Source organism: Zeus faber (genome assembly GCF_960531495.2).
Source record: "Zeus faber genome assembly, chromosome: 18".
NCBI lineage: Eukaryota > Metazoa > Chordata > Actinopteri > Zeiformes > Zeidae > Zeus > Zeus faber.
In genome coordinates, this window is record NC_137210.1 from 8,928,655 (window position 1) to 8,951,506 (window position 22,852).

Sequence of the window (22,852 nt, forward strand, 5' to 3'; positions counted from 1 at the left end):
CCTCTGCCTCGCCCACGGGGAAGTGCCTCTAATTACAACGCCATACGAACGCCCTCAACAGAATCTCATCACAATCTATTAGGACGCATGTGAAACTGCTGCCAGCCCCGCCGAGATGGCGGCGGCTGCCTACCAGAGAGCCACACCATAATGGGAAAAAAAATAAAAATTCAAAAAATAAAATTATATATATATATATATATCTCCTGTATATACTGTGTATACTCCTAATTGGTGTTTTCCACAGCGTGGGTCCCAGGGGGGGAGTCGATCACCAGCGACTTTGATTTGTTGTTGATTTGAAGCTTGCTGATTAAACCCGAAAACGTTAGCGCAAAACGGTTCTTCTCACGATTGTGATTCTGCTCGAGATCATAATTAGCCGTTTGGCATGCGTTCCCATACAAATGCTCATATTTTATTTGCGGGCAATGAGAACATCAAACATTACCTGATAGAAGAACGACCGTGCGAGCAACTAACGATGCCTCTCTCAAGTGGATGTACAGCAGCAAAGACAAACATTTTGGATCATGGTCATTCGATCCAGACGCCTTTTCCGATGCCAGCTCTCCCTCTTTACCTCTAGAGGGCCACCACCTGTAGAGGTTCCTCAGAGATCCAGAAATCCCTGAAATCCCTTCATCTGATCCGTGTAATAAACCCAAACTCTTTAAACCTGTAAACTCTACACCACAAGGGTCTATGTTGAGTAGGTGGTTGCTATATATCAACTATTGTGCAAAGTGATACGAACCCATCTACGACAGAATAACACCTGTTTCCAAAAGAGATGGAGCACGCACACAAAAAAAGTGTGAATCCAAAGTGTAAATCAAAAGAGGGGGTGGTTTTGAAGGAGAAAATATATCACGGCACATATCTCACCGCTCCCTCCCCCCTTTCTGTTTTTTGAGCCATACAAATCGCAAACACGCTCAAAATGTGCGTGTTTCTCAATGCATTTTGTGCCTGTGTGTTCAAGCAGCACAATACAAACGGGCTTTCCAATATCACTGAGTAAACGGAAAAGATGCCTCAGGTGCTGATCAGCTCAATTTTGACACCGGATTCTCATACGACGGACCCCACCTCCATCCTCCCCCCTTCCAAGAGGGCCGCTCCATCAGGGGCTACATTGACTATGTCTTATCCAACTCAATGGCTGAACCCCACCAATCTCTATAATGCCTGCCACCAGGATGCCCCTCTGGGGCTGGTGGAGGGTGAAGGGGGTCAGATCCGAGACAAATAAGGCTAAATATGTAGATGACACACTTAAGGGGAGAAGAAAAAAAAAATTCCAAGAAGGTCCTTCTTTTTTTAATTTTTTTTTTCTGGTCAAAGGAGGGCGAGGGGAGGGGAGGGTCTTGGCATGCATCTCTCAGCATCCATCCCTTGTGATGCTAAGAGATGGTGAAAGAGCTCAAGGGCGGAATGTGCCTGCGCTGACCCTGGGCAGGGAGAGAAAAGGAGAAAGAGAGCGATGAGGAGGCGCGATGGGGCGAAGGAACCGTGACCGAAGATAGTCCGGTCGAACTACTATGGTAAAAGTCACTCATTGGAATACTACTTGAGTAAAATTCTTAAAGTAGTTGATATTAAATGTGCTTAAGTATCAAAAGTAAAAGTAAATGCTGTGGGGAAAAAAAATTCCATACCTTTCACCTTGCTGAGTATTTTTGTTATTCCGATTTTATTCTGGTTGCCAATATTCCTCTATTTTTTCAGTAAGCATTACAGGCACTTCATTCGGGTCGACAGGAATTGAATAACTAACGTAATGTACAGATGCTCCCAAAAAATACTTAAGTACAGTAATAAAGTATTTTTACTTCTTTACGCAATATAGCACACCTGCATTTGCATCTGTCTGTGTGCTTTTCAGGGAGTGACAGTATGATTCTTTAAGCTCGGATCGTGGTTGTCTGCCTGCTCATCTGTCTGCTAGCCATCAGTCATCTGTCTCCCTCTTGGGCTCAGGCTGTCAGTTTTACTAAGCAGCCTGAGCAGTGAATCTAGTGCCTTTTTATTTCGCTAGAAAGTCAGCAACACAGTACATGCCTTAACCGCCCTTCATTGAAATGGAGTCACTATACACCGATCACCCAAGATTATAACCACCACTAATAACCACTTAGCAGCAGATTATTTAAGTTGTGAGGTGGGATTGGGCTTGTTGTTCCAGCACATCCCACAGATGCTCCATCGGATCGGACCCTAACCCCCGTGCCACTTTCCGTCTCTTTTTGTCCCTTGTTCTATATCACACATGCACGCACGCACACACACACACACAGACCAATGGTTTACTGATACAAACCGGGCTCATGCCAGCTCTACACTTCAAATTCACACCTCTAGCCGCCAAGCCATTTTATACCGTTCCTCTTTCACAGGCTGGAACAACATACTCTATCTGGCCTTCAGAAACTCTATTATGACTTCACTTGGCACCATCCACCAGGGTCTCACAGCTTCATTCACTCACGTAGGAACCATAATGCCATATTATCGACTGCATTTCTCTGTGTCTACCTGATACTCTTTCATTGTGTGAACCTGGAGCCTCTGGGCAAGAATTGATTTGAACTCACCAAACAAGTTCCAGGAACCGCAAAAAAGGAACTTGGCTTCGTTCTGCCACAAGCTCTGCATTTCGAGACAAGCCCAGGAACATTATTGTAAATTGGCTGGATTGGGCCTCGCAGGCGAACCATCATCAAGGTTGTTATTTAAAATACATACTATTGTTCACTTTACAAAGGCTTAAGCAACCTCAAATTGCAGTGGTCTGCTACTGAAATTCTGGCCATTGGGTCATGAGGTAGAGTGGGTCATCTTGTAATCTGAGGATAGCTGGTTTGACACCCGGCTCTTCCTGGCACCTTGTCAAAGTGTCCTTGGGCAAGAGCAGGATGGTGGCACCACCAGGTGTGTGTGTGTGTTGGGTAAATGTGAGTCATAATTGTAAAGTGCCTTTGTGTCCCCTGGACTAGAAAGAGCGCCATGTCAAATGCAGTCCATTTAACTTTGGTGACCATTGCGTATTTTGTCCAATAGTGTTATACGTCAAACTACTTCACATTTTGGCGCTCTTGACATTCGTCATTTTTTCTTTTCACAGAATCAAAAATGCATTTCGCATCAAAAGAGCTAAATGGGCAGTAAGGAGTAGCTTTTAATTACAGGGAAAAACGTATTGAAATAACCGTCCTGCCAGAATTTGGTGTTCGGTGTAAATGAAGATGAATCAGTATATTATAGGTCCTGTGGTGTTTTGTTTTAAAATGAGCCAGTGATAAAGGAGCAAGGTCAGGGGGACAGTGCCCAGATGATGGGCTATTAGGAGACAATGAGACTAAGAGTTAACCTCTTCCATGAAAGATCTGGCTCAACAGACCTCTGGCTCAACAACGCCACAAAAGATGGACGTCCCGTCCGCTGGGCCCAGCTTGTTAAATAAATCACACAGCCAAAAAGAGGGACCGGTGAGTGCGGGGGGGGGTTGGAATCTTTCTTTTATGTATGCATTCTGTCTGGTTAATAACAGTTCTCATTTGTGAATCAACCTGAAAGGACAGAGCTGATGAAACCTTCAAATGGTCTGGTTCCACAACGAGGCTCTCATGGTGTCTCCGTGATGTGAAGCAGGCGTGGCAGGGCAAAGGAAAATCATGGCTGATAAGAGCTGATAACAACAGATAGTGCTGCAAAACTCTCGTTAAGCATCAAGGGGCCATGAGCCATGAAAGCCACCCAAAGAATCCCACACCAATCCACAGATCAAAGTGTCTGTGGTGGGAGGTGAGAGTAGAGGTGGTCCTTAAAGACAATCTATGAAGGCTATGGAGGCTTTTCCTCTCACAGGCAACAATGCTGCCTTGTCTGCGGGTTATTAGCTGATGAGATCATGCCATTTTGCATTCCATTATGAGTCCACAAGGCTAACAGCTTGCACCTATTAGACACTACCGCAAGGACGGCACAGCATGTTCTGTTCTAATTAACCATAGCGGACACCAAACAAAACACCCACAGAAGGCACAAGGCCCGAGTCGGACAGTGAAATTGACTAGGCTATTTAGAACGTCTGCCTTCAAGAGAGCTGGGATCAAAGCGCATCTCCTGATAGAGAACGACAAACAAAACCGCCGGGGTGCATTAACTAAACCTTGTTGGAAACTGCAAGTGGCAGTAAAGCACTCAAGCATATTAACAATACACACATCCTTACACACAAACACAGTCACCATCATTCAGGCTGAGCCTTCCAGTCTCCCAAAAGAGTCAATCTGTTCGCAGTCTGCCTAACGCTAATAACATTCATTAGATTCAACATCCCTCTGCACACTCAATGGCAGTCGGGTCAACATCACCACACTGTCTGACTTTGAGACACAGCCAAGGCATAAATAATGCTATGCACGGTGCCTTGTGTAGGACCGGGAGCCCATTTCTTTACTCTCGTCAAACTTCTACAGAGATTGTACATTTCTCACTGAAAAAGGTGACTTTTTCTCCGGAAGCTGTTAGGAGCAAGAATTGCTCTTCCATTCCAGGTACAGCGGTGTTCTCTGTTGCGCTCATTCTATTTCCGTGCCACCTGGTAGAGGGAGGAACTCTAATCACCTCCGCCTTCTCTCTCTCTCCCTCTCCCTCTCTCTCTCTCACTCGCACAATGTGTGAGCCAGTGAACTGAATACACTGATTAACCCTTCTTGTGCCTACCATTGTTTCCAAAAAGGTTTATTCTTTTATTGTTCTTCACAGAACAGGACTGAAGGTAGAGCCAGGGAGCTCGATAGGAATTCAGTGAGGATATGACGGTGATGATTACTCAGGAGCCCTATCTGCATGTGTGCCTCATTATTAATTCCATTATGGACGGTCTCTGAGCACGGTGCCCCATTAGACACAGTCAGCGGCACCGGAGCACAGCAGACGTCAGGTTTAATTGACACCGTGAATACTTTGGAGGAAATTGCGGGTGGGCATGAGCTCAGATTCCATGCATCTGGCATTTCAATGTAAATGCCAGATTCCTCTCACAAGAGCCCAGCTACCCCAGTGAAAACGCAGAGAACGCTTGAATTGATTGGCGGGTGTCGAATAGCATTCAGCATCAACGAAAAAGTCATTTTCCAAATATATCTATAAACACCGCCACGCCAACATTAACGCAGACAGCCATCACTTCCCTTCAAACATTGCATCTTGAACTCTCATTTGATGGATGATTTATTTTGCGCAATATCTTTACACCTCAATACTCTATTCGAAGGATGATTCCTCCAAGAAACACTCTCTTAAAAAAATCATGGAACTGTATTGGGCTGTATCAAAATGATTATGAAGGACGGATAACACTGTTGTGGCTCGTCTTTAAGGAGCTCTTTGTTGTCTGTGGCTGAGACTGCGTGCCCTGAGGTCAGGACTGAGGTCACAAAGACACAACACAGACCACTTGGCTAGCTCTGTGTATATGGTTGCCATGTCTGCTCATTTTCCAGTCTGTTAGACTGGAAGACTGTTAGATAAATTTTTGTGAAAGTCGGGCACAAATACACATATTTAAGTTTGTGGCTGTCTCCAAAGTTGGTTGGAACATTTGGGTCAGCGGCACTCAATGAAATTTACATTTACATTTACATTTAGTCATTTATCAGACGCTTTTATCCAAAGCGACTTACAATTGTTCAAACACCGACGGACGCAGCCATCAGGAGCAATTAGGGGTTAAGTGTCTTGCTCAAGGACACTACAGCATGCTAGCAGGAGGAGCCTGGGATCGAACCAGCAACCTTTAGATCACTAGACCACCAGCTCTACCTCCAGAGCTACCATCCCCGAAATTATGAGCAAATTATAGCTGGAAAAGGCCACCGACAACATCAATAGGTCCAACACTCGATAAAAGACTCAATTGTGAATCAGAGCAATAAGATTCTCCCAGATAAATGTTTTAACAGGAAAACGTAGGTGTTCCAAAATAACAGGCTATCAGAGCAGCTCGTTCTGGCTCCCAGGTACAGGTAGCAGAATCCAATACAAATCTTTACAGGACCCAATTATATGCAAGCCCATTCCACCTGCTCTCTCCAGGCTTTTCTCAAAGCCTTCACAGCGGTGGCTCGGATATGGGCCGGCAGCCTCCAGACACTGGATGGGCTTGGACAATAGAGGCGGCAGCAGACAGCTCATTTGTCAGTCATTGTTCATCACGGTATGCTGCTCCCCCAAATCACCTTCAGATGTAGGCAGACAGCTTTGGGAAGACGGGCATACCCAGATAGGAGGAATTCTATTCAAGACCGGCAATCTGCTGCGCCGATGATCACGGAACATTGATCTGCCTGGCACAGAATGTCTGATTTCAAACTCCCCTGCTGGTTGATGAGCAAAAGAAGGATACCATGTACTGTAGAGAAAGAGAGAGGCACAGAGGACAGCAAGAGCGAGAGAGAGAGAGAGAGAGAGAGAGAGAGAGAGAGAGAGCGAGCTGGTCCCACCAAATCCTTCTTATTGGATTTTGGCTGTGAGCATTCATCACTCACAGCCATTGTGCTGCTTGGGGATTGGCCACAGAGCTTTAATAAAAGGCTGCCCGCCCACTTCTTCATGGGGGCTTTGTGATCCCAAAGTGAGTAATTTCAGAAGGGCATTAATTTTGTTTTTCTTGGTTCTATAGCAATTACTTTCACCAACAATCACTGTGATGAGCTTCCAATTACAGACTAAGGGGGAGATATTAAAATAAAGCAAATTTAAATTGATAAAGCTCAGGCTGATGGCTGCGCATAACACCCCCACCTCGCCTGTATGTGGATTTCTCTGCCGCTTTCTGAGCCCCTCGAAAGAACAAAAATCAATGTCTGATGATGCTGTGGCCTAAGTGAGACACCACCATGCCTCTTAACAAGTCTCCTCAGATCTCTGGTGACTGCAACAGGTCAGCGGTCCGGGCGCCACAGCCTGGGGAAGAAATCCAAACCCGCTGCGCGCCTCGTTAATTGGACTGATTGATGGTAGAAGAGGTGGCAGATTCAATTTTCAGCCCAGTCACAGGCCGAGACCTGCGCAAACACTCTCGCCCACACACCCAATCACGGATGGAGATGCTGAAAGTCACACACTATGTTCCGTGCAAGCATAAACACGCACACACACACACACGCGCACACACACACACACACACACACACACACACACACGCACACACACACACACACACCAGGGTCTCATCTCATTTGATCCTCTCTCTCTCCCCTGCTTCAATTTAACTCTCTCTTCGCGCTTTCTCTCTCTCCACTCTGTCCAGCCCTGTCCTCTGCTCTCCCTCCTCCATCTCTGATGTCCATTCTGTGTCTGCTTCAGGGCTATACAATCTGAAACTCATCGCCACTCACAATCCTCACTTCTCGGGACAAGAACCGATGTGCGCACGCACGCACGCACGCACACACTGCAACAGGTTGAGATCAAATTAAGTTGCGGTCAATCGATGGCTGCTGTTCATAATAGTGGTCAAAAACACAATAATTTGGGGAACATGCAGACTTTGAGGATTCAGTCAACAAATTATTTTCCTCAAACCTTAAGACTGATTTGGAAAATATTCTCAAATAAAAGAGTGTCATAATAATGAATAGAGACATAATAATAACTCTACTGTTTATCTCACAATGGTTTTGATAAAATATGAAACCTTTTTCAAATATAACAAAATAATGAAGCTATGTTGGATTCCCTGCTTCAGTACCTGAACCTCGCAAAAACCTACGGTGGCCTTGAGAGCTCAACGCACTGCAACTTACGAAAACACATGCAAATAGTCAAAACACAAGCAAATTATGAAAAACACTCAAAAGATTTGAATCGTTAACAAACTTCACCTCACTATCACAGAGCCAGTCGAAGCTGTTTTCTCTGGAACATCGCACTTAAATGCTAAAGTTGTTTTTTGTATGTATTAGTTGCATGGAGGAAGCAGATGGAGGATAATTACAGACACTAAATAATGTACTTGTGTTTATTATATTTTATTGCAGATAAACCAGTGCATCCAGTGGGGCTCACTTCCATAAATCGCGTGAATCATTGAGCTCTCAGGTCCACCGTAAAAACCCATAAAAAAATGCCCATTCAGAAACACACACAAAGACACATACAAACACATGAAATGGATGAAATAGAGATATTTAGTTTTTCAGGCAGAAGGGATTGGGTAAAGGGTATCGAGGTTTCCTTTTAGCTGCCAGCAGCGCACAAAGGCTCTTCGAACCGTCACGACTTTCGCAGCGTCAAGGAATTCACGCTTTGCGGAAGAAGCCCGAGACAGCCGCTGTAAGATTATAATCAAAGGCTCATTCATGCAGAAAAAGACTGTTTCGGATTGTTTCAAAACAGCACAGCGTTCAAATGCTCATTCCAAGCAGACGAAACAGAAAGGGCTGGGGTTTTTTTTTTTTGTGTGTTTTTTTTAAGGTAATTTGTCTCATTCCACCGGCTCCGCCGCGACTCCCATGTGGAAAACGTTGCCCGACTCTTGTGTCTGTCTTTAGAAACATCGATAACAGTCTGGGGATTGAGGGGGGCGAGAAAGTAGAAAGTAGAAAGAAGAAAGAAACAGAAAAAAGGTAGACAATCACAGCCGAGGCCGTCCACACAACGATGTGTGCTCGCGAACTGCACATGCAACTCTAATTAAATCCGTTGTGATGTAATTAGATGATGGCGACAACAACAAAAATAACATCTTGCATCCGGCTTTTAATTGCTGTGCGGTCCCGCCACGCGCTGCCTGCTTTACAGTCGTTTTGATGCGTGACCCCAGCACGGTGCCAGGGAATTTCAGTGACAAAGGGAGGAACAACAGCTCTGTGACCGTAGAGGGAAGCCTTCCCGCCGCCGCTCCCATGAGGCCCATCGCGGCTCTCTCAGTTTTTCCGAAGGGCCTGTGCTTTAGACTGTGATTGTAGCATAATTACTCACAGCACAAAAAAAAACCCCAAAAAACAATGGATTCTTTGTTTGTTTGATGCAACAATGTTTTTCCCCCTCACTTTTTTTTTTTTATACTTTTTGAGTTTTGGGGTAAATTCGTCTTTGTCTCATCACGGATGGATAAATAGTTGTGTGTCAAAATAGCTGTGTGCGTATGTAGCTGCCCTTAAGTCAACTGAAATCGAATTTTTGTGTTTTTGTCTTTACCCGTGAAACAGAAGTAATCTATTTCTTCAATAATGCTTTGGAGGTGCTGGAACGGTCAATTTCCATTGAGCATGCAGTACACCGCTATCCCGGTACTGGACACACAGGGATGAAATTGGTATCAAGGGCTCAACGCCAACTTTTGGTTGCCAGCCAGGCAACTAGGCATCAGCTTTTGATTGCCGAAACTGAAAATACGGTTGCCATTTTTAGTCATCTTATATTTTGAGTAAATAAGATACTGCATCTGCATCTGCTTTTGCCTCTTTCCATTTAAAAGTGGCTCTCCACCAGATGAGGTCTGAGCCATGCTCATTATCTGTCTACAAAGATAAAAACTGATTATTGTATTGTAACGGCTCTATGTTGACAATTTGACCAAATTGACAAGAAAAATGACTGAAACGAAAGACATCCCCTGTATATTTTTTATTTTATTTTTGTTCGTTTTCTAAATACACAATAAGTGTAAGGGGGCAACCGGGTAACTCTACTGTTGAGCCCTGATAAAACTGACAAACTGCGAATTTCCCCCTGAAAAGACTGAAAAAAACCACTTTAATTCTATCAATGCATTCCATTGGGCCAAGCAATGAATTGTATCTTCATCTGAAGTTTAGCAAGCGTACTTGATAGCCGAGGCTCACTCATATCACATGGGCTGTGACTTGAATAAATCCTCAAAAGGCAACTACACCTACGAATGGAGAATGTGAGAGAATGTGGAGAATGTGGGCTTTTCAAAGCCCTTAATTATTAGCTAAAAGGGATGGTTTTCGAGGCTGTCAATTTCAGTGTGATATTTCCAATGCCCTTTTTTTTGAAGAAGAAAAGGACTTCAGTGGCTTTTATCCTCCTGTAACAAGGAGAGCGCTAATAAGACCTTGCCTGTCTGGCTGACTAATGTCGGCACAGGTTTAATGCAGGAAGGTGATTGAAAAATACATGGAATTCTCCTTCCCGCCCAAGACTCAGAGTAATTAATTCTCTAAAGAAGCCAAAGTTAGCAAAACGAGAAGGTCGGGCTGTAAAAAAAAACCCCAAAAAAAAAAACGTATGCTGTGGAAGGGCGGGGGTGCATGAATTCCTTTTCTGACGTTTTGAAACAACTCTCTCCCTCTTCGGAGATTGCATGACAACTAGGTGAGAGGGAAGAATATGGCGCCCTCACTCCCGCGTAACTTTGAAGTAAATAGCCTTTGATTCACTAACATTTACGAGTCTGCAATCTTCGCCTGTTGACACACAGAGTGGTAGTAAATACGTGTCGATGTTCACGGCTGATTCACCGCAACAGCATTTTTCTCGCTTATAGTGGGAGAAAAATAAATTGGCACCACACAACAACGGAGCCCTTGATAGGTCCGCACGGGACACGAAAAAATAAATGAGAAGATAAGCAAATCCAAAAGGCTCCTGCACTGTTGCGGCCAATTCCCTCCCCCCAAAGTGTCGGAACATCAGTCGGGCAAAGGCAGAGGAACAGAAAACAGAAGAGAGGCCAGGAGACGACAGAGGGCTGGGAGCCATTCTGATCTCCCACTGTTTTCATCTGTCAACTTTCCAGTCTTCTACTTCGTAGGGGCGGACACGGCCTTTCACGGGGGCAGAATACCATCACTGGACGCGCATTATGGCTGTCCAAAGGCCTGCTTTGATTCTGGGGTTATGATTGGCAGCTGTCATTCTTTATTACTATCTCCAGGGGCTCCGTGCATGATTCTGTTCCTTCCACCCAACTTTTCTTTCGTGCAGGCGTCTCCAATGAGGGTGTCGTATGAGCACCTTGTGTGATGGAAATGGTTAATGGGTTTCCTGGAGAGGCAAATCAAACCCTTTGTTATTCGAGCGTGAATGGATTTGAAAGGGAACGGATTGATTGTTTTGTGTCAAGGTTTTATTGAATAAAAGCCTTTACTTCTTCCTTGATACAGGAAGTGATTTATTTTGACAGTGACCTCATTGGCAGTTTTTTTTTTTTTTTTTTGGGTGGGGGCGGGGGGCTAATTCAATTCGAGACAAATGAAAGTGCCTTTGTCTCTCGGTCTCAGAATGCAAAGAGCGGGAAAAAGGAAGATAAAAAGAGAGTGGGAAAGGAGAGAGACAAGAGGGCGAGAGATAGAGGGCCTGAGTGAGTAAACAGAAAAAAAAAACAGCCGAATAAAAAAGATAGAATCGGATATTGGATGGAAAAAAAAAATGTACTAAGCAACATGGGAGTGTGAAAGAGCGAGAGCGCTGTTATGCAAAAAGCTGCTGGCTGAGGAACTGGTGGGTGAGATGTAGCAACAGGAGAGAGGGGAGAGTGCCAGGCCAGGTCTAAAATTAGAAAACAACACAGGGCCTCTAATCCTCGCTGAATGATTAAGCAACAAACACAGGATTAGGGCCAGGGTTTGAAGACGGACCAGGCCCCGACGCCGAGCGCTGGTTTCCCCCAAGAAATTCCCACAGTCCCGAGCTGCACCGCGGAGATCCAAATTTCAAAGGCAATACTATGAGACTAGATACCATTTGGGATTTTGGTTATAATATCCACATTCTGAGGATTTTTTCTCAAATACTTCTTATGAAAGCATATTCTGGGTATGACTTATAGTCATACCCAGAATATGGTCAAATCATCAATATCGAGTTATTTGTTAAAGCATGCTGCGATTGTGTATTTGGTTTGGTCAACATCGTCCAGCCCTAGGTGCTGACCCAGGTTGGGGTGAGGTTTGGGAAGCAAATAATCGCACAAAGAGAGGATCCCTGGTAAGATTGCAAACCAAGGCAGTTTAAGAATCAATTGCATCGGTGTCTGAGCACATTTTCCTTCCTCTCCTCCTTTCACAACCAGGTATGGACTTCTAATTATCTCTCCAAGTGGGGAGACTATTATCATTGTTATTTTCAATTCTGCGCTCCTGAGATCGAGATGTGTTACATTCACATAGCTCGGATGGTTTCAGGCTGGGCAAAAGTAATCACGGTCTCCCTGACAGGAAGAGAGCGAGAAGACAATCATTATCCGAAATGCCAGCTTTTCGCTCTTGATCTCAGCGCAGCCCATCATCCCCCTCTCAGCCTCATGGACATCTAGCCTGTTTGAGACGACGCAATCTGCCTAACATCAGAGATAAGAGGTGACAACACTGTTTGTCATTATTCACGCGCGCGCGCACACACACACAGACACACAGACACACACACACACACACACACACACACACACACACACACACACACACACACACACACACACACACACACACACACACACACACACACACACACACACACACAGCTTTCTTACAGTCTGTTGTGCAGCACATTGGGGAGGGGAGGGAGCAACTTTTCAGGATTGCGCCGCTTCAGACTTATAAATCACAAACTGTTTGCATAGGCAACACTTTTCATTCCACACAGGCCTTGTCTCCCTGAGCCTGGGTTCTACAAAAACAACCTTCACTATCAGCGGAATAGATCAGGTAGAGACACAAAGCCCAAACCACGGAGATCAAAAAATGAAAAAGCCTTAACATCCAAAGCATCTAAAAGAGTGAAATAAAAACAAGGGAGCGGGAAAGAAAGAGAGTGAGAGAGAGGCTTTGACCCCATATTTATGTGTTTTCATAGCCTCCTTCTGTTGGGCAGCGGTGGCTAGCTGCAGATTTGGGGCTGCAGAAGACAGCAAATCATTAGCCAGTTAGCCCAAGTTATGGGTCTGGGATCCGAGCGGGCTGCTAAAGTACCAAAGGCATCCTGGGCTCACAACTTAATGATCTAGAGATCAGCGTAGGATTTATGCACTCGGGGTTTGCGCCGTGACCCAGAGACAAAAAAAAAGCCCCCCCCCCCTTCCTTACTTACTTCAGTGCACGGCTCAAGTTCATAAAAACAAGGAAACAATGAAAACTTTCACACATCCTTAAAAGAAAAAGAAAATCAAGGAGCCATCATTTGGATAGGTAAAAGCTTTGCGTTGATTAGATGAGGCAAAGAGAGCAAATCATTTTTTGGAGGGTTTAACTCTGCCTCGGGCAACCCTCCTATGTGGGTTTCTTTCAATAGTTTGAAGTTATTGCTTGAGAGATGCTTTGAATTATGACTGAACATTAAAAACATTGATTCATGTATTTGTACTATCAAGGCTTGTCTCCCTTTTTTATGCCTGACCAACCCACTGGTTTAACTTCTACCTGAGGACAAGGCAAACGGAATTCACACTTGGCGGATCAATGAAGGTGTCGCAAGCTCCCTGCAATACGTGGAAATAGTTAAAATCCTTTCAACTATATTAAAGCAGCTCCCTCACAACGCCACACCCCAAAGCCACCACAGCTATTGAGGGCTGTGGGAGCGTCTCCAAACATCTCCAGTGACCCCCTGACCCACTGAGCAGTGACCAGGTCAAACTCTGCATCCCCACTTCCACACTGTTAACTGTGCAACAAGCTCATTAGCCTCGATAAATCCCTTTCGAAATCCTTGAACTGGGAGCAGATACAATTACAGCTCCCTGATTAGGGTTTTGGGTTACATGGCTACAGGTGGAAATCACAACCGCATTAACTGACTTTGACTACTTCAAAGTCTCTCTCTCTCTCTCTCTCTCTCTCTCGCTTGCTCTCCCACTCTCCTTTCCTATCAGATGCTGGATCTCCCAGGCCATTGTTGAAGCTCAGCTGGGTGAAGCGCGGGCGATGACGTCCTTGGCTTGCGAGGGAAGGTTGGCCTTGGCCGAGATTATTATTTTTTTAGCTCATCTCACCGGACCCTTTCCATCGACACCACCACCGCCACCACCGTCACCATCCAACCCCACAACCCCCAACTCCCACCCCCCGTCGTGGTGTGAATGCCTTCTCTGTGAGTTCGGCCAAGGATCTGCCAGCATTCCCTCTCTTTGTGCGCTGAATGGGCACGGCTGGGCCACATTTTGAATGCACCCTAATGTACCATGGCTGCACCACAAAGAGCAGCGTGGTAATTTGCCAAGGATAATGACGCTCCCTTAATTCGGCCCCAGGGGCCACGAACATAAAGGGTTTTTTTTTCTTAAAGAGAATCCCAATCCAGGGATGAGTCCATAGTCCTCCCCATCCCCATTCCTACCCCCCAGCACTATTTTTGGTAGGTCTCTCGTTCTCCCTCTCTCACCCCCCTTCCCTTGAGCTCACTCTCATTCGGGCCCTAAAAGGGGAGCTTGTTTTCTTCCGGCACATTGTCGTCCTGAACTAAATATCAGCAAACAACAGTGCTGGAGGCTGGAGGGGAGAGCATGGCAGTCACCACTGGAACCCCCCCACAGATCTCCCCTCCAGAGAGGCCGTACACACAGCGGAGCCCATTTTGGCAAAAAAAAAAAAAAAAAGAAGAAAAAAGTCCCTGAGAAAAGCCTATAGCCTATAGCCCTGCTCCAATGACACATATTAGGAGGAGACATTTAGGCCACAAATTGAACCGAACAGAGTGTCAAAGAGGAGAGTGCAGAGCGAGGGGAAATAGAACAGCAGAGCGTAAGCAAATGCCAGTTGCGGTCTGCAGGGATATTGCGTACGGACCCGTGAACAAGGAAGGACTGGAGCACAATTGGCCTGCCTGCGCCTTTTATGATAAATTGCTCTGCAGCCTTTGCAGGGAGTGCGGAACTTGGCGCATTTGCGAAATGAGTGGCGGCGTGTTCGCCTGCTGTTTGAACAATCTTCCAGTGAAAAATACATTGCCTCTGAGTCACTTCATCATCACCCCGTGTGGTCAGATTGAGCTTAAAAATAAGAAATACCAGCATGAAAAAAAATGCCCTAAAAGATTTAAACATGTTCTGTCCACAAACGAAAAAACAAAAATTCCACATCTTTCCAACTTAGAAAGTGAGGCTGATGTATCTTTATGGGTTTTTTTTGTATTACTTTACAGGCTGCCAAATGTGCCTTCATCATTGTGGATTTTTCGCACACGTGTTGTGTTGCTGATAGGAAGTGCCGACATTTACAACTCGGCTATTGAGTAAGTTCATGTGAAATTTCCAATAGCACCTCCGTGCACTGCGCTCTTTTCAACCAATCAGATTCGAGACAGAATTTAAATTGAAGGTTCTGCCAATCACATACTATGAGTCCTTTTGACCTGCCATTTTGTGTTTCTCATTTCGGGTGCGTGAAAATTGTGTTATGAACTTGACCGGTAGGATTTGCTTATTGTTCCACGTTGATTTTAGGCAATTACAGATAACAAAAAGGGCAGAAACCAATGTGCAAGATATACAAATCTATTCATCTGCAGTCCAATCACAGAGGCGATGCCATGAGGTAATTGTGCCACGCATCACATCTGAACTGAGCAATGATTATACAGCACAGGACTAATTAGAGAACGGGAGGGGGTGTCTTCACATGTGCGATTTAGTGATTCACATTCCAAGAACGAAATAAAGAGGAGAGAGGAGGAGAGAGAGAGAGAGAAAAGTATTCTCTAAGCAGCCTGTATAAAGCCCTCCTCCTCCTCCCCCCACCTCCACCTCCTCCTACCCCTGCCACCCCCCCCCCCCCCTCTGCCTCCATTGCAACACTCACGCTGCTTTTCAAATTACTTCTCTGGGTCGGGATAAAAAGGGCCCTAACATAAGAGGCTCTCTCACTTTTACTACAGGGCCCATAGAAAGGGAGGGAGGGAGGGAGAGAGAGAGAGATAGATAGAAAGCAAGCAAAATAGGCCATGGGGGTGGGGGTGGGGGGTTGAAGAGCGAGGTGAAGAGAGAGAGGGAGAGAGAGAGAGAGATAATCCCTCAGTCTACAGATGGACCAAAGGAAAAGTTGATAAACCTCAATATTTCTTGTCTCAGCGCAAATAAATTACTAAATAAAACTTTCTATAATGGACGGCTTCCTGCTGGATATCCAGGATGAAAACAAATAATTAAGTTCCTGCGTTTTTTTTGGTTTTTTTTTAATAGATTGAAATAAAAGAGTACTCACCAGCGAGGCCTTACTGGCCCACCATCCTCTGGGCGAAAGGATGGGGCTGAGGGTGCCGTCTGTCCTTTTCAAACTGCTCCTAGAGCGGGAGAGAGAGAGAGAGAGAAGAGGAGGGGTGAGCCTTTCAATACACGTTCAGCTCCTTCCCATAAACGGTGCAGAGCACCACAAAAGAACCGCTCGCGGTCTCGTAAACAAACCGCCAACTTCTCAATGGAGCAGAGCGGGCGGAGCAGGAATGTCATTTATAAGTGGACTATATGTGCGTGTGTGTGTGTGTATACGTGCGTGTGTTGGTGTATTTGTGTGTGTGTGTGTGTGTGTGTGTGTGTGTGTGTGTGGAGGGGGTTGACGGGAGAAAGCGTCGGACGCCTGACTCAATTTCGTTACTTCCACTCCCTGAAGAGGGGGAAACCGCACCACAGCAAACCTCAAGACTAATTTCAGTTCAAAATAAAGATAGCGAATAAATAAATAAATAAATAAATAAATAAATAAATAAATAAATAAAATAAAATAAAATAAAATAAAATAAAATAAAATAAAATAAAATAAAATAAAATAACTTGAACCGAAATTCAATATGAGGAGACATGCATTATATTGCTGCGTGAAAACAAACATGGCTCGAATGCTCACTCTGACGTAAATTATGAGCGTGGATGTAAATCAGATAAAACGTTTGTCTGGGTGAGTTTAATCAAACGGTGAAGCCAACATGCAGAGAGGACTTTTGGATCCGAGCTTTTTGATCTCTGCGTCGCGGAGCAAATTGGAACAAATAGCACTGGTCTGTTTCTACGGCAACCTGCGAGAGCGGCTCAGGCGTCCCTCCCGTGGCGTTGAATGCTGCGATATTGCCGTGCTGGAACAGGGGAAAATATAACGGATCAAGTGTTTGTTTATTTCATTGCCGGAGTTTGCTTTTTACAGGAGACCAAAATCTCGAATTCAGGACGGTTTGTTGCACCGCCCTGCCCTCGCCTTTGACGAGTCCCGTCCTGAGTCTGACATCTGCTGAGTCAAGTGTCCGGGTCAGAGTTCCACTGACAGATTTCTGCAACAGGATGCCTCCTATCTGGCCTCGTAGACACACACACACACACACACACACACACACACACACACACACACACACACACACACACACACACACACACACACACACACACACACACACACACACACACACACACACACACACACACACACACACACACACACAGTGAATGGATTCGCTATGGAGCTAAGCAGAGACTGCGGCGTCGAACCACGGGAAACGTCCCGCTCGAACAAAAAAAGCACCGCTGAACGCCCGACTTCCCCCATAATCTCCTCCGTCCGTGTGGGATCCGGGCTTTGTTCGCGGAGACTAGACAAGAAGCAAAAACTCTCATAAACTCCTTAGTCCGTGACTTCTTCCCTCACACACACAGGCCCAAACATGGAACACAGAAAAAGGTACAAACGCAGCCACTGACACAGATACAGATATAGAGTCTTGCAGTTAGAGGGAAGGAGGCACAATGAAACCGAAACAAACTTTACGTCAAGCGCAGACTCTGGGTTACATGTATTCTACTGAGAGAGAATCAGAGAAAACAGAACGCATCACACAACTCGGAATCAAACACAGGGATTATCCGATAGCAGACAACACAACCGGCGTCCCGTTGTGAACTGGCGGGGATCGGTAAGAGATGGCGTGTTGGGTGGATGGGAAAAGTGCAGAGCAGGAAACCACGGGCTGCACTTTGCTCCTAATTTGAGATATTTTCCAGTCTGCACAGAAGATAAGTTGTACCCAGCTTGTATATATATGTTTGGATATACATGTGCTTACTAGGGCTGGGTATTGTTTACAAAATGACGATACCAGTACCAATACCAGTACCCTTAAAGTGATACAGTTACCAACAGAGTACTTCATTCGATACCTTTTTGTTCTACTATACCCATCATGTGAATGGAAGTATTCAGTTGCATAAAATGCCACCACTCCTCCCCATCCATTATTTTTACATGAATACGTTTTGAAAGTGTTATTATTGAAATATTTATTAAATAAATGTACAAAACTGTACAATGAAGTATTTAGGCAGTGTAAGTTTAAACAAATAGCCAGCACAGGAGGATTGATTACAGCGAGGAAAACCTCACTCACTGTTCATGTGGACATCTGACACAAAGAATTGATCACAAAAAATTGTGAAATTGTGAAAATTGTGCATCCTTTAACAGATGTTGCAGCTGCTGCTGGGGTAGTGGCCAATCACACATGGCATTAAATCAAAGAGCGTTTGCGGGAACTGGCTGCAAGCAAAACCATACAAATAGCCTTTTTTTTTCTAGATCTGGGTACAACAAGGATTAGTATTTTAAATTTATGCCGTTATGTCAAAAGTGCCTATTTTCTTGAATTATGTTCTTTTTTTCAACCCATTTTCCTCAGTCCTGTAGTGTTCTCTTCTCAACATTATAAATATAAAAAAAAGTTATTTAATCATATAGAAAACAGTTATATAATTACAGTATCAAACTACAGATGAAAGGCTAACCCTCTGCAACAAGAATGTTTTTAGTATTTATCAAATTGGAACATTTCAAATTTGACATCAGACCGCATGACAATGTATGTGGAGTTGACAGAATACGCTAAAGGTTCCTTTTGTCAACTATCCATTTACAGGAGGAGTTCGACTGTAGCCCGTCGACAAATGGACAGCTGTGGACAGCTGTGGAAGTTGGGAGACATGAAAGAGCGCACTCCTCCTGCCTGCTTGGTCAGGCCCACACTGTTATCAAAGAAGCTGCTACCTCCAGAGACTGAAGCATCTCAGCCACGCCTCGCGCTGTCAGAATATTCACACACACACACACACACACACATAGAAGGCTTTGAAAGGACTTAATTAAGATAAGAAGAGAAATAAACTATTCTGTGTGTGTGTGTATGTGTGTGTCTGTGTTAGTGTCTGTTGAGTGGTAGTGGGGGGAATTGGGACCGCCATAGGTTTTACTTCCATTCGGATTGAGTAGCAAATTAGGGGTTCATTCACAAGAGAGGGATCGAGAAGGAGAGAGAGAGAGAGAGAGAAGGGAGGGGAGAGGGGGAGAAGAGGCAAAGAGAGAGGGAGAGAGACAGGGAGAAAGAGAGAGAGAGAGGGAGGGAGAAAGAGAGAGGGATAGAAACAAGGGGGTGGGGTAGGGGGTGACAGCAGTAATTACAAAGAACAAATAATCAAGCTGAACAAGCAGGCTGTAGGCTGTCGAACACAACCCAAGTGTCTACAGGGAAGCCAAGCTGTTCCACACACATGCGCACGTCAGATCCTACAGACGTGGAGTTTAAAACTTTAAACCACGTCGACAGAAACCGTCAACTGTCACCCTTGTTATCCAACTCCCTCCACGCCCTCGCCCTCTCCTCCATCACCCACTCCCTCGCCCTCTCCTCCCTCTCCCTCGGCCTCTCGGATCCCTACCTCCCTGCCTGCGTCACCCGCCTGGGTTTCCAGCTGGGGTTTCATGTGTCCCTGGCATCTCCAGGGACACATGTTTTGGGGTCCAAAACAGTCCCCAAAGCCATATTTTCTTAAGTCACATTATATAGTCCCACGATTACATTAGTAAGTCAGTTTGTCACTCCAGGTCTCTGGAAAAACACCTTTGTCTCTCAAATAGATGTGCCAAAATACTTTTTTAGGGTATGGAGCCTTTATAATTAATTGCATTTCATTAAATGACAAGACCACTTCTCAATGACCAAAGACTCCAAAGGCTGATGATAATATAAAAATGAGCGTATTTTGGTCCGATATCAAACTTTAAAATTACCATATGGTTCAATGTGATGAACCCCAGTTGCATATTCTCGAGCATTCCCTATGATTACGGTGATAATATATTCTTCCATATCACAGAGCTCTAACCTGTGTGCATAGTTGCAACCACCTGTGTGTGTGTGTTGGTGTGTGTGTGATTGCCTGCTAAAGCTCAAGTGGGCCTCTGCAGTAATTAAATGGCACCTCTATTAAAGCAGCCTGAGGCTACTCATACATCAGTGTAAGCTTAAGCACCGCGCACTGCCTGACCGCCCCGCCGGCTTATGGGAAATGGTGGCGTTATACCTATGCTATTTAAATACACTGAGCTATGTAAAACTCTGAAATCAACTCTGTCTCGCCCAATGGTGTCGTAACATTAATTCATCATGTGGCTCCGGCCCTAAAACGCTTTCCTCTAGCTCTTTTGAAAACCGCACAATTGGATTTGAAGGCCCCTCAGACGTGATTATTTGAGTTCGGATCGAGACGGGAGAAAGAGAAATACACCGTGGACTTCTTTTGTTGCACTGAGTTTAAAGAAGCAGCCGAGGAAATAAACGAGACGGTTGAGTGTGCGGAGAGACAGCCGAGACCCGAACTAAAAGGCGCTCAAATGGCGTGGTACAGCTGGCATCCATCTTATTTTACACCAATCTGTACTGCTCTCGCTGTCTAAGCGCTGAAATTGCTCTGTGTTTGGCTGTGCGCATGTGTGTGTGAGTATGTGCGTGTGTGTGTGTGTGTGTGTGTGTGTGTGTGTGTGCTTTCCTATCCTGGACCAGGTGTTTGCAGTGCGATATTTCTACCCAACAGACTTCCCAACAGGCAGTCGAGGAGAAGGTTGATTAATGAAGTCTGCTTAGCAAAGTAAATATGGACGAATGTCTAATTGTAGCCGTGTGTATGTGCTGTTTGTGTGTATATGGATATGGCTGTTTGCATATGCATGTACATGGGGGAGCTGCATCACTACGTCTTCATGTGTACCTGTCTGAGGGTGTGCTTCTGGGACAAGGTTATTCACAAGGTTATTTATGTGTGTACTGTTCGTGTGTATGTCTAGAAAGTTGAATGTCGTTGAGCGGTGCAATATGTGGCTTCAGTAAAGGGATGGGGGAAGGATTCCAGTTTCCAGGAACAATACTCATAGGACAAGATATTATTGTTCATTGTCTGCATGGCTTTAGTGTGTCTCACAAGGACCAATCCCTTTTTCTGTCCCTTTCACAACATGGAGCTATTTTTAGGGGGCTGCTGAATTGTCTCGCGGGATGACTTCATTGCCCATTCACTTGTTGTGAATCTATCATTTGTATTATCCATAGTTATTTAGCCTAAAAAAACAAAGTCTCCAAATTCCTCTTTATGCCATGGAACTCATGCCATGGCGTGCACAACGGGAATGAAAAATGTGGGAAAACAAAAGGCTGGATTTTGTACTTGGGACACCAGTTTGATGCTTGACATTTAGAGGGAAGCTACACCACCTTTTCTCACTCAATGTATTTTTCCACAGGAAAAAGGAAGGAGGGCAGCACCAAAGAATGACCAAACCCTAACACTGAACAAGAGCAATAGTAAGTCGCTGGAACACACAGGTCCTGTAGGCTTTTCTTTGGGTCCTTCTTTACTCATTACAACACAAACAAACAAAGGGAGAACACTTGATTTCCCTTTGCCTTAACCCTCGTATCCTATCCTCACTATCCCGTATCATTAAAACGAGCGCAGCGATGGAAGCAAAGCAAATCCCACGGCTTCGGCGGGTGGAGAGCAGAGCAGCTGCAGCGGAAAATGCAAAAAGGACACAAAGTATTTTCCCATGCGGCCTTGAAATAGCTGCTGAAGCCGGCGTGATCTGAAGGGGGGGCGTCGATGACAGTACTTCGCCACCTTGTTTTCAGAACACACCGGGTCAAATAAGTCCACCTCCGATCCCCTTCTGAGATCGGAGGCGAGCAGCGTGGCACAGCACACAAGTAATTACAACCCAGAAGGAATCTGAACCCCGGCATCCAGGGTGAGGAGGAGAGGTGGAGGAGGAGGAGGAAGAGGAGGAAAGCAGACGGAGGGTTAAGATTAAGAGGTGAAGACGAGCTTCTGTGGGGACACTCCTGTGCTCTTCAGTTAGCTGCAACGCCGTTTAGAGAAAAGCTTTTTAGGGTGAGCAGAGCCACCAGGCTACAGGGAGGAGAAAAAGACTCTGGGTATGAAAAAAATATACTATATATATGTAAATATACAAATATATATAAGCCACAAACACAGCTAGATCCAAGTCAGGTGACTACCAAACAATATTAAAAAGCAGGACAAGGACGTGGCCACCGCTTGGACGTGGCCACACGGGATTAACCAAACACACAGTGGTCCGACCTTTGAACTCCAATGCACTGCAAGCTAAACACAAGCAACACGCTGACCCCCAAAGCCCCTCAACTCCTGTCACACACACACATCTATACACACACACACGCACGCGCACGCACACACACACACACACACAGACACACACATTGACACATACATACTGTAAACACACACACACACACACACACACAATCATGCAAATGCAGGTTCACACTAGGGACACAACGGTACAGTGGGCTCACAGTTCAGTATGTATTCGGTTTTGAGGCCACGATAATGGTACGGTTTCGGTGTCTTTATATTTAAGAATTTATTTTTTCAAAATTTTAAAAGTTTAAATGTGTAAAAAAAATTTTTTATAGTCGTCTGCCACGTGTGTATGACTGTGGGGCAAGGTTTTTTGGTGGGTTTTTATAATTTGCATAAGTTCATCTGATTGGAGGAGAGGTGTCCAGGATAGTGGATACTTCAAATGTTAAA

At 45.0% G+C, this 22,852-nt stretch overlaps 1 protein-coding gene across 2 annotated transcripts in view; it reads right to left on the reverse strand.

The window, feature by feature from the left end:
• Positions 1 to 22,852, reverse strand: part of sema5ba (sema domain, seven thrombospondin repeats (type 1 and type 1-like), transmembrane domain (TM) and short cytoplasmic domain, (semaphorin) 5Ba) — a 121,570-nt gene that overhangs the window by 80,896 nt on the left and 17,822 nt on the right. For both annotated transcript variants that reach the window (XM_080019817.1, XM_080019818.1), the window contains exon 2: positions 16,176 to 16,254. The gene's annotated coding sequence lies outside the window, so the exon portion shown is untranslated. The remainder of the gene's footprint in view (positions 1 to 16,175; positions 16,255 to 22,852) is intronic.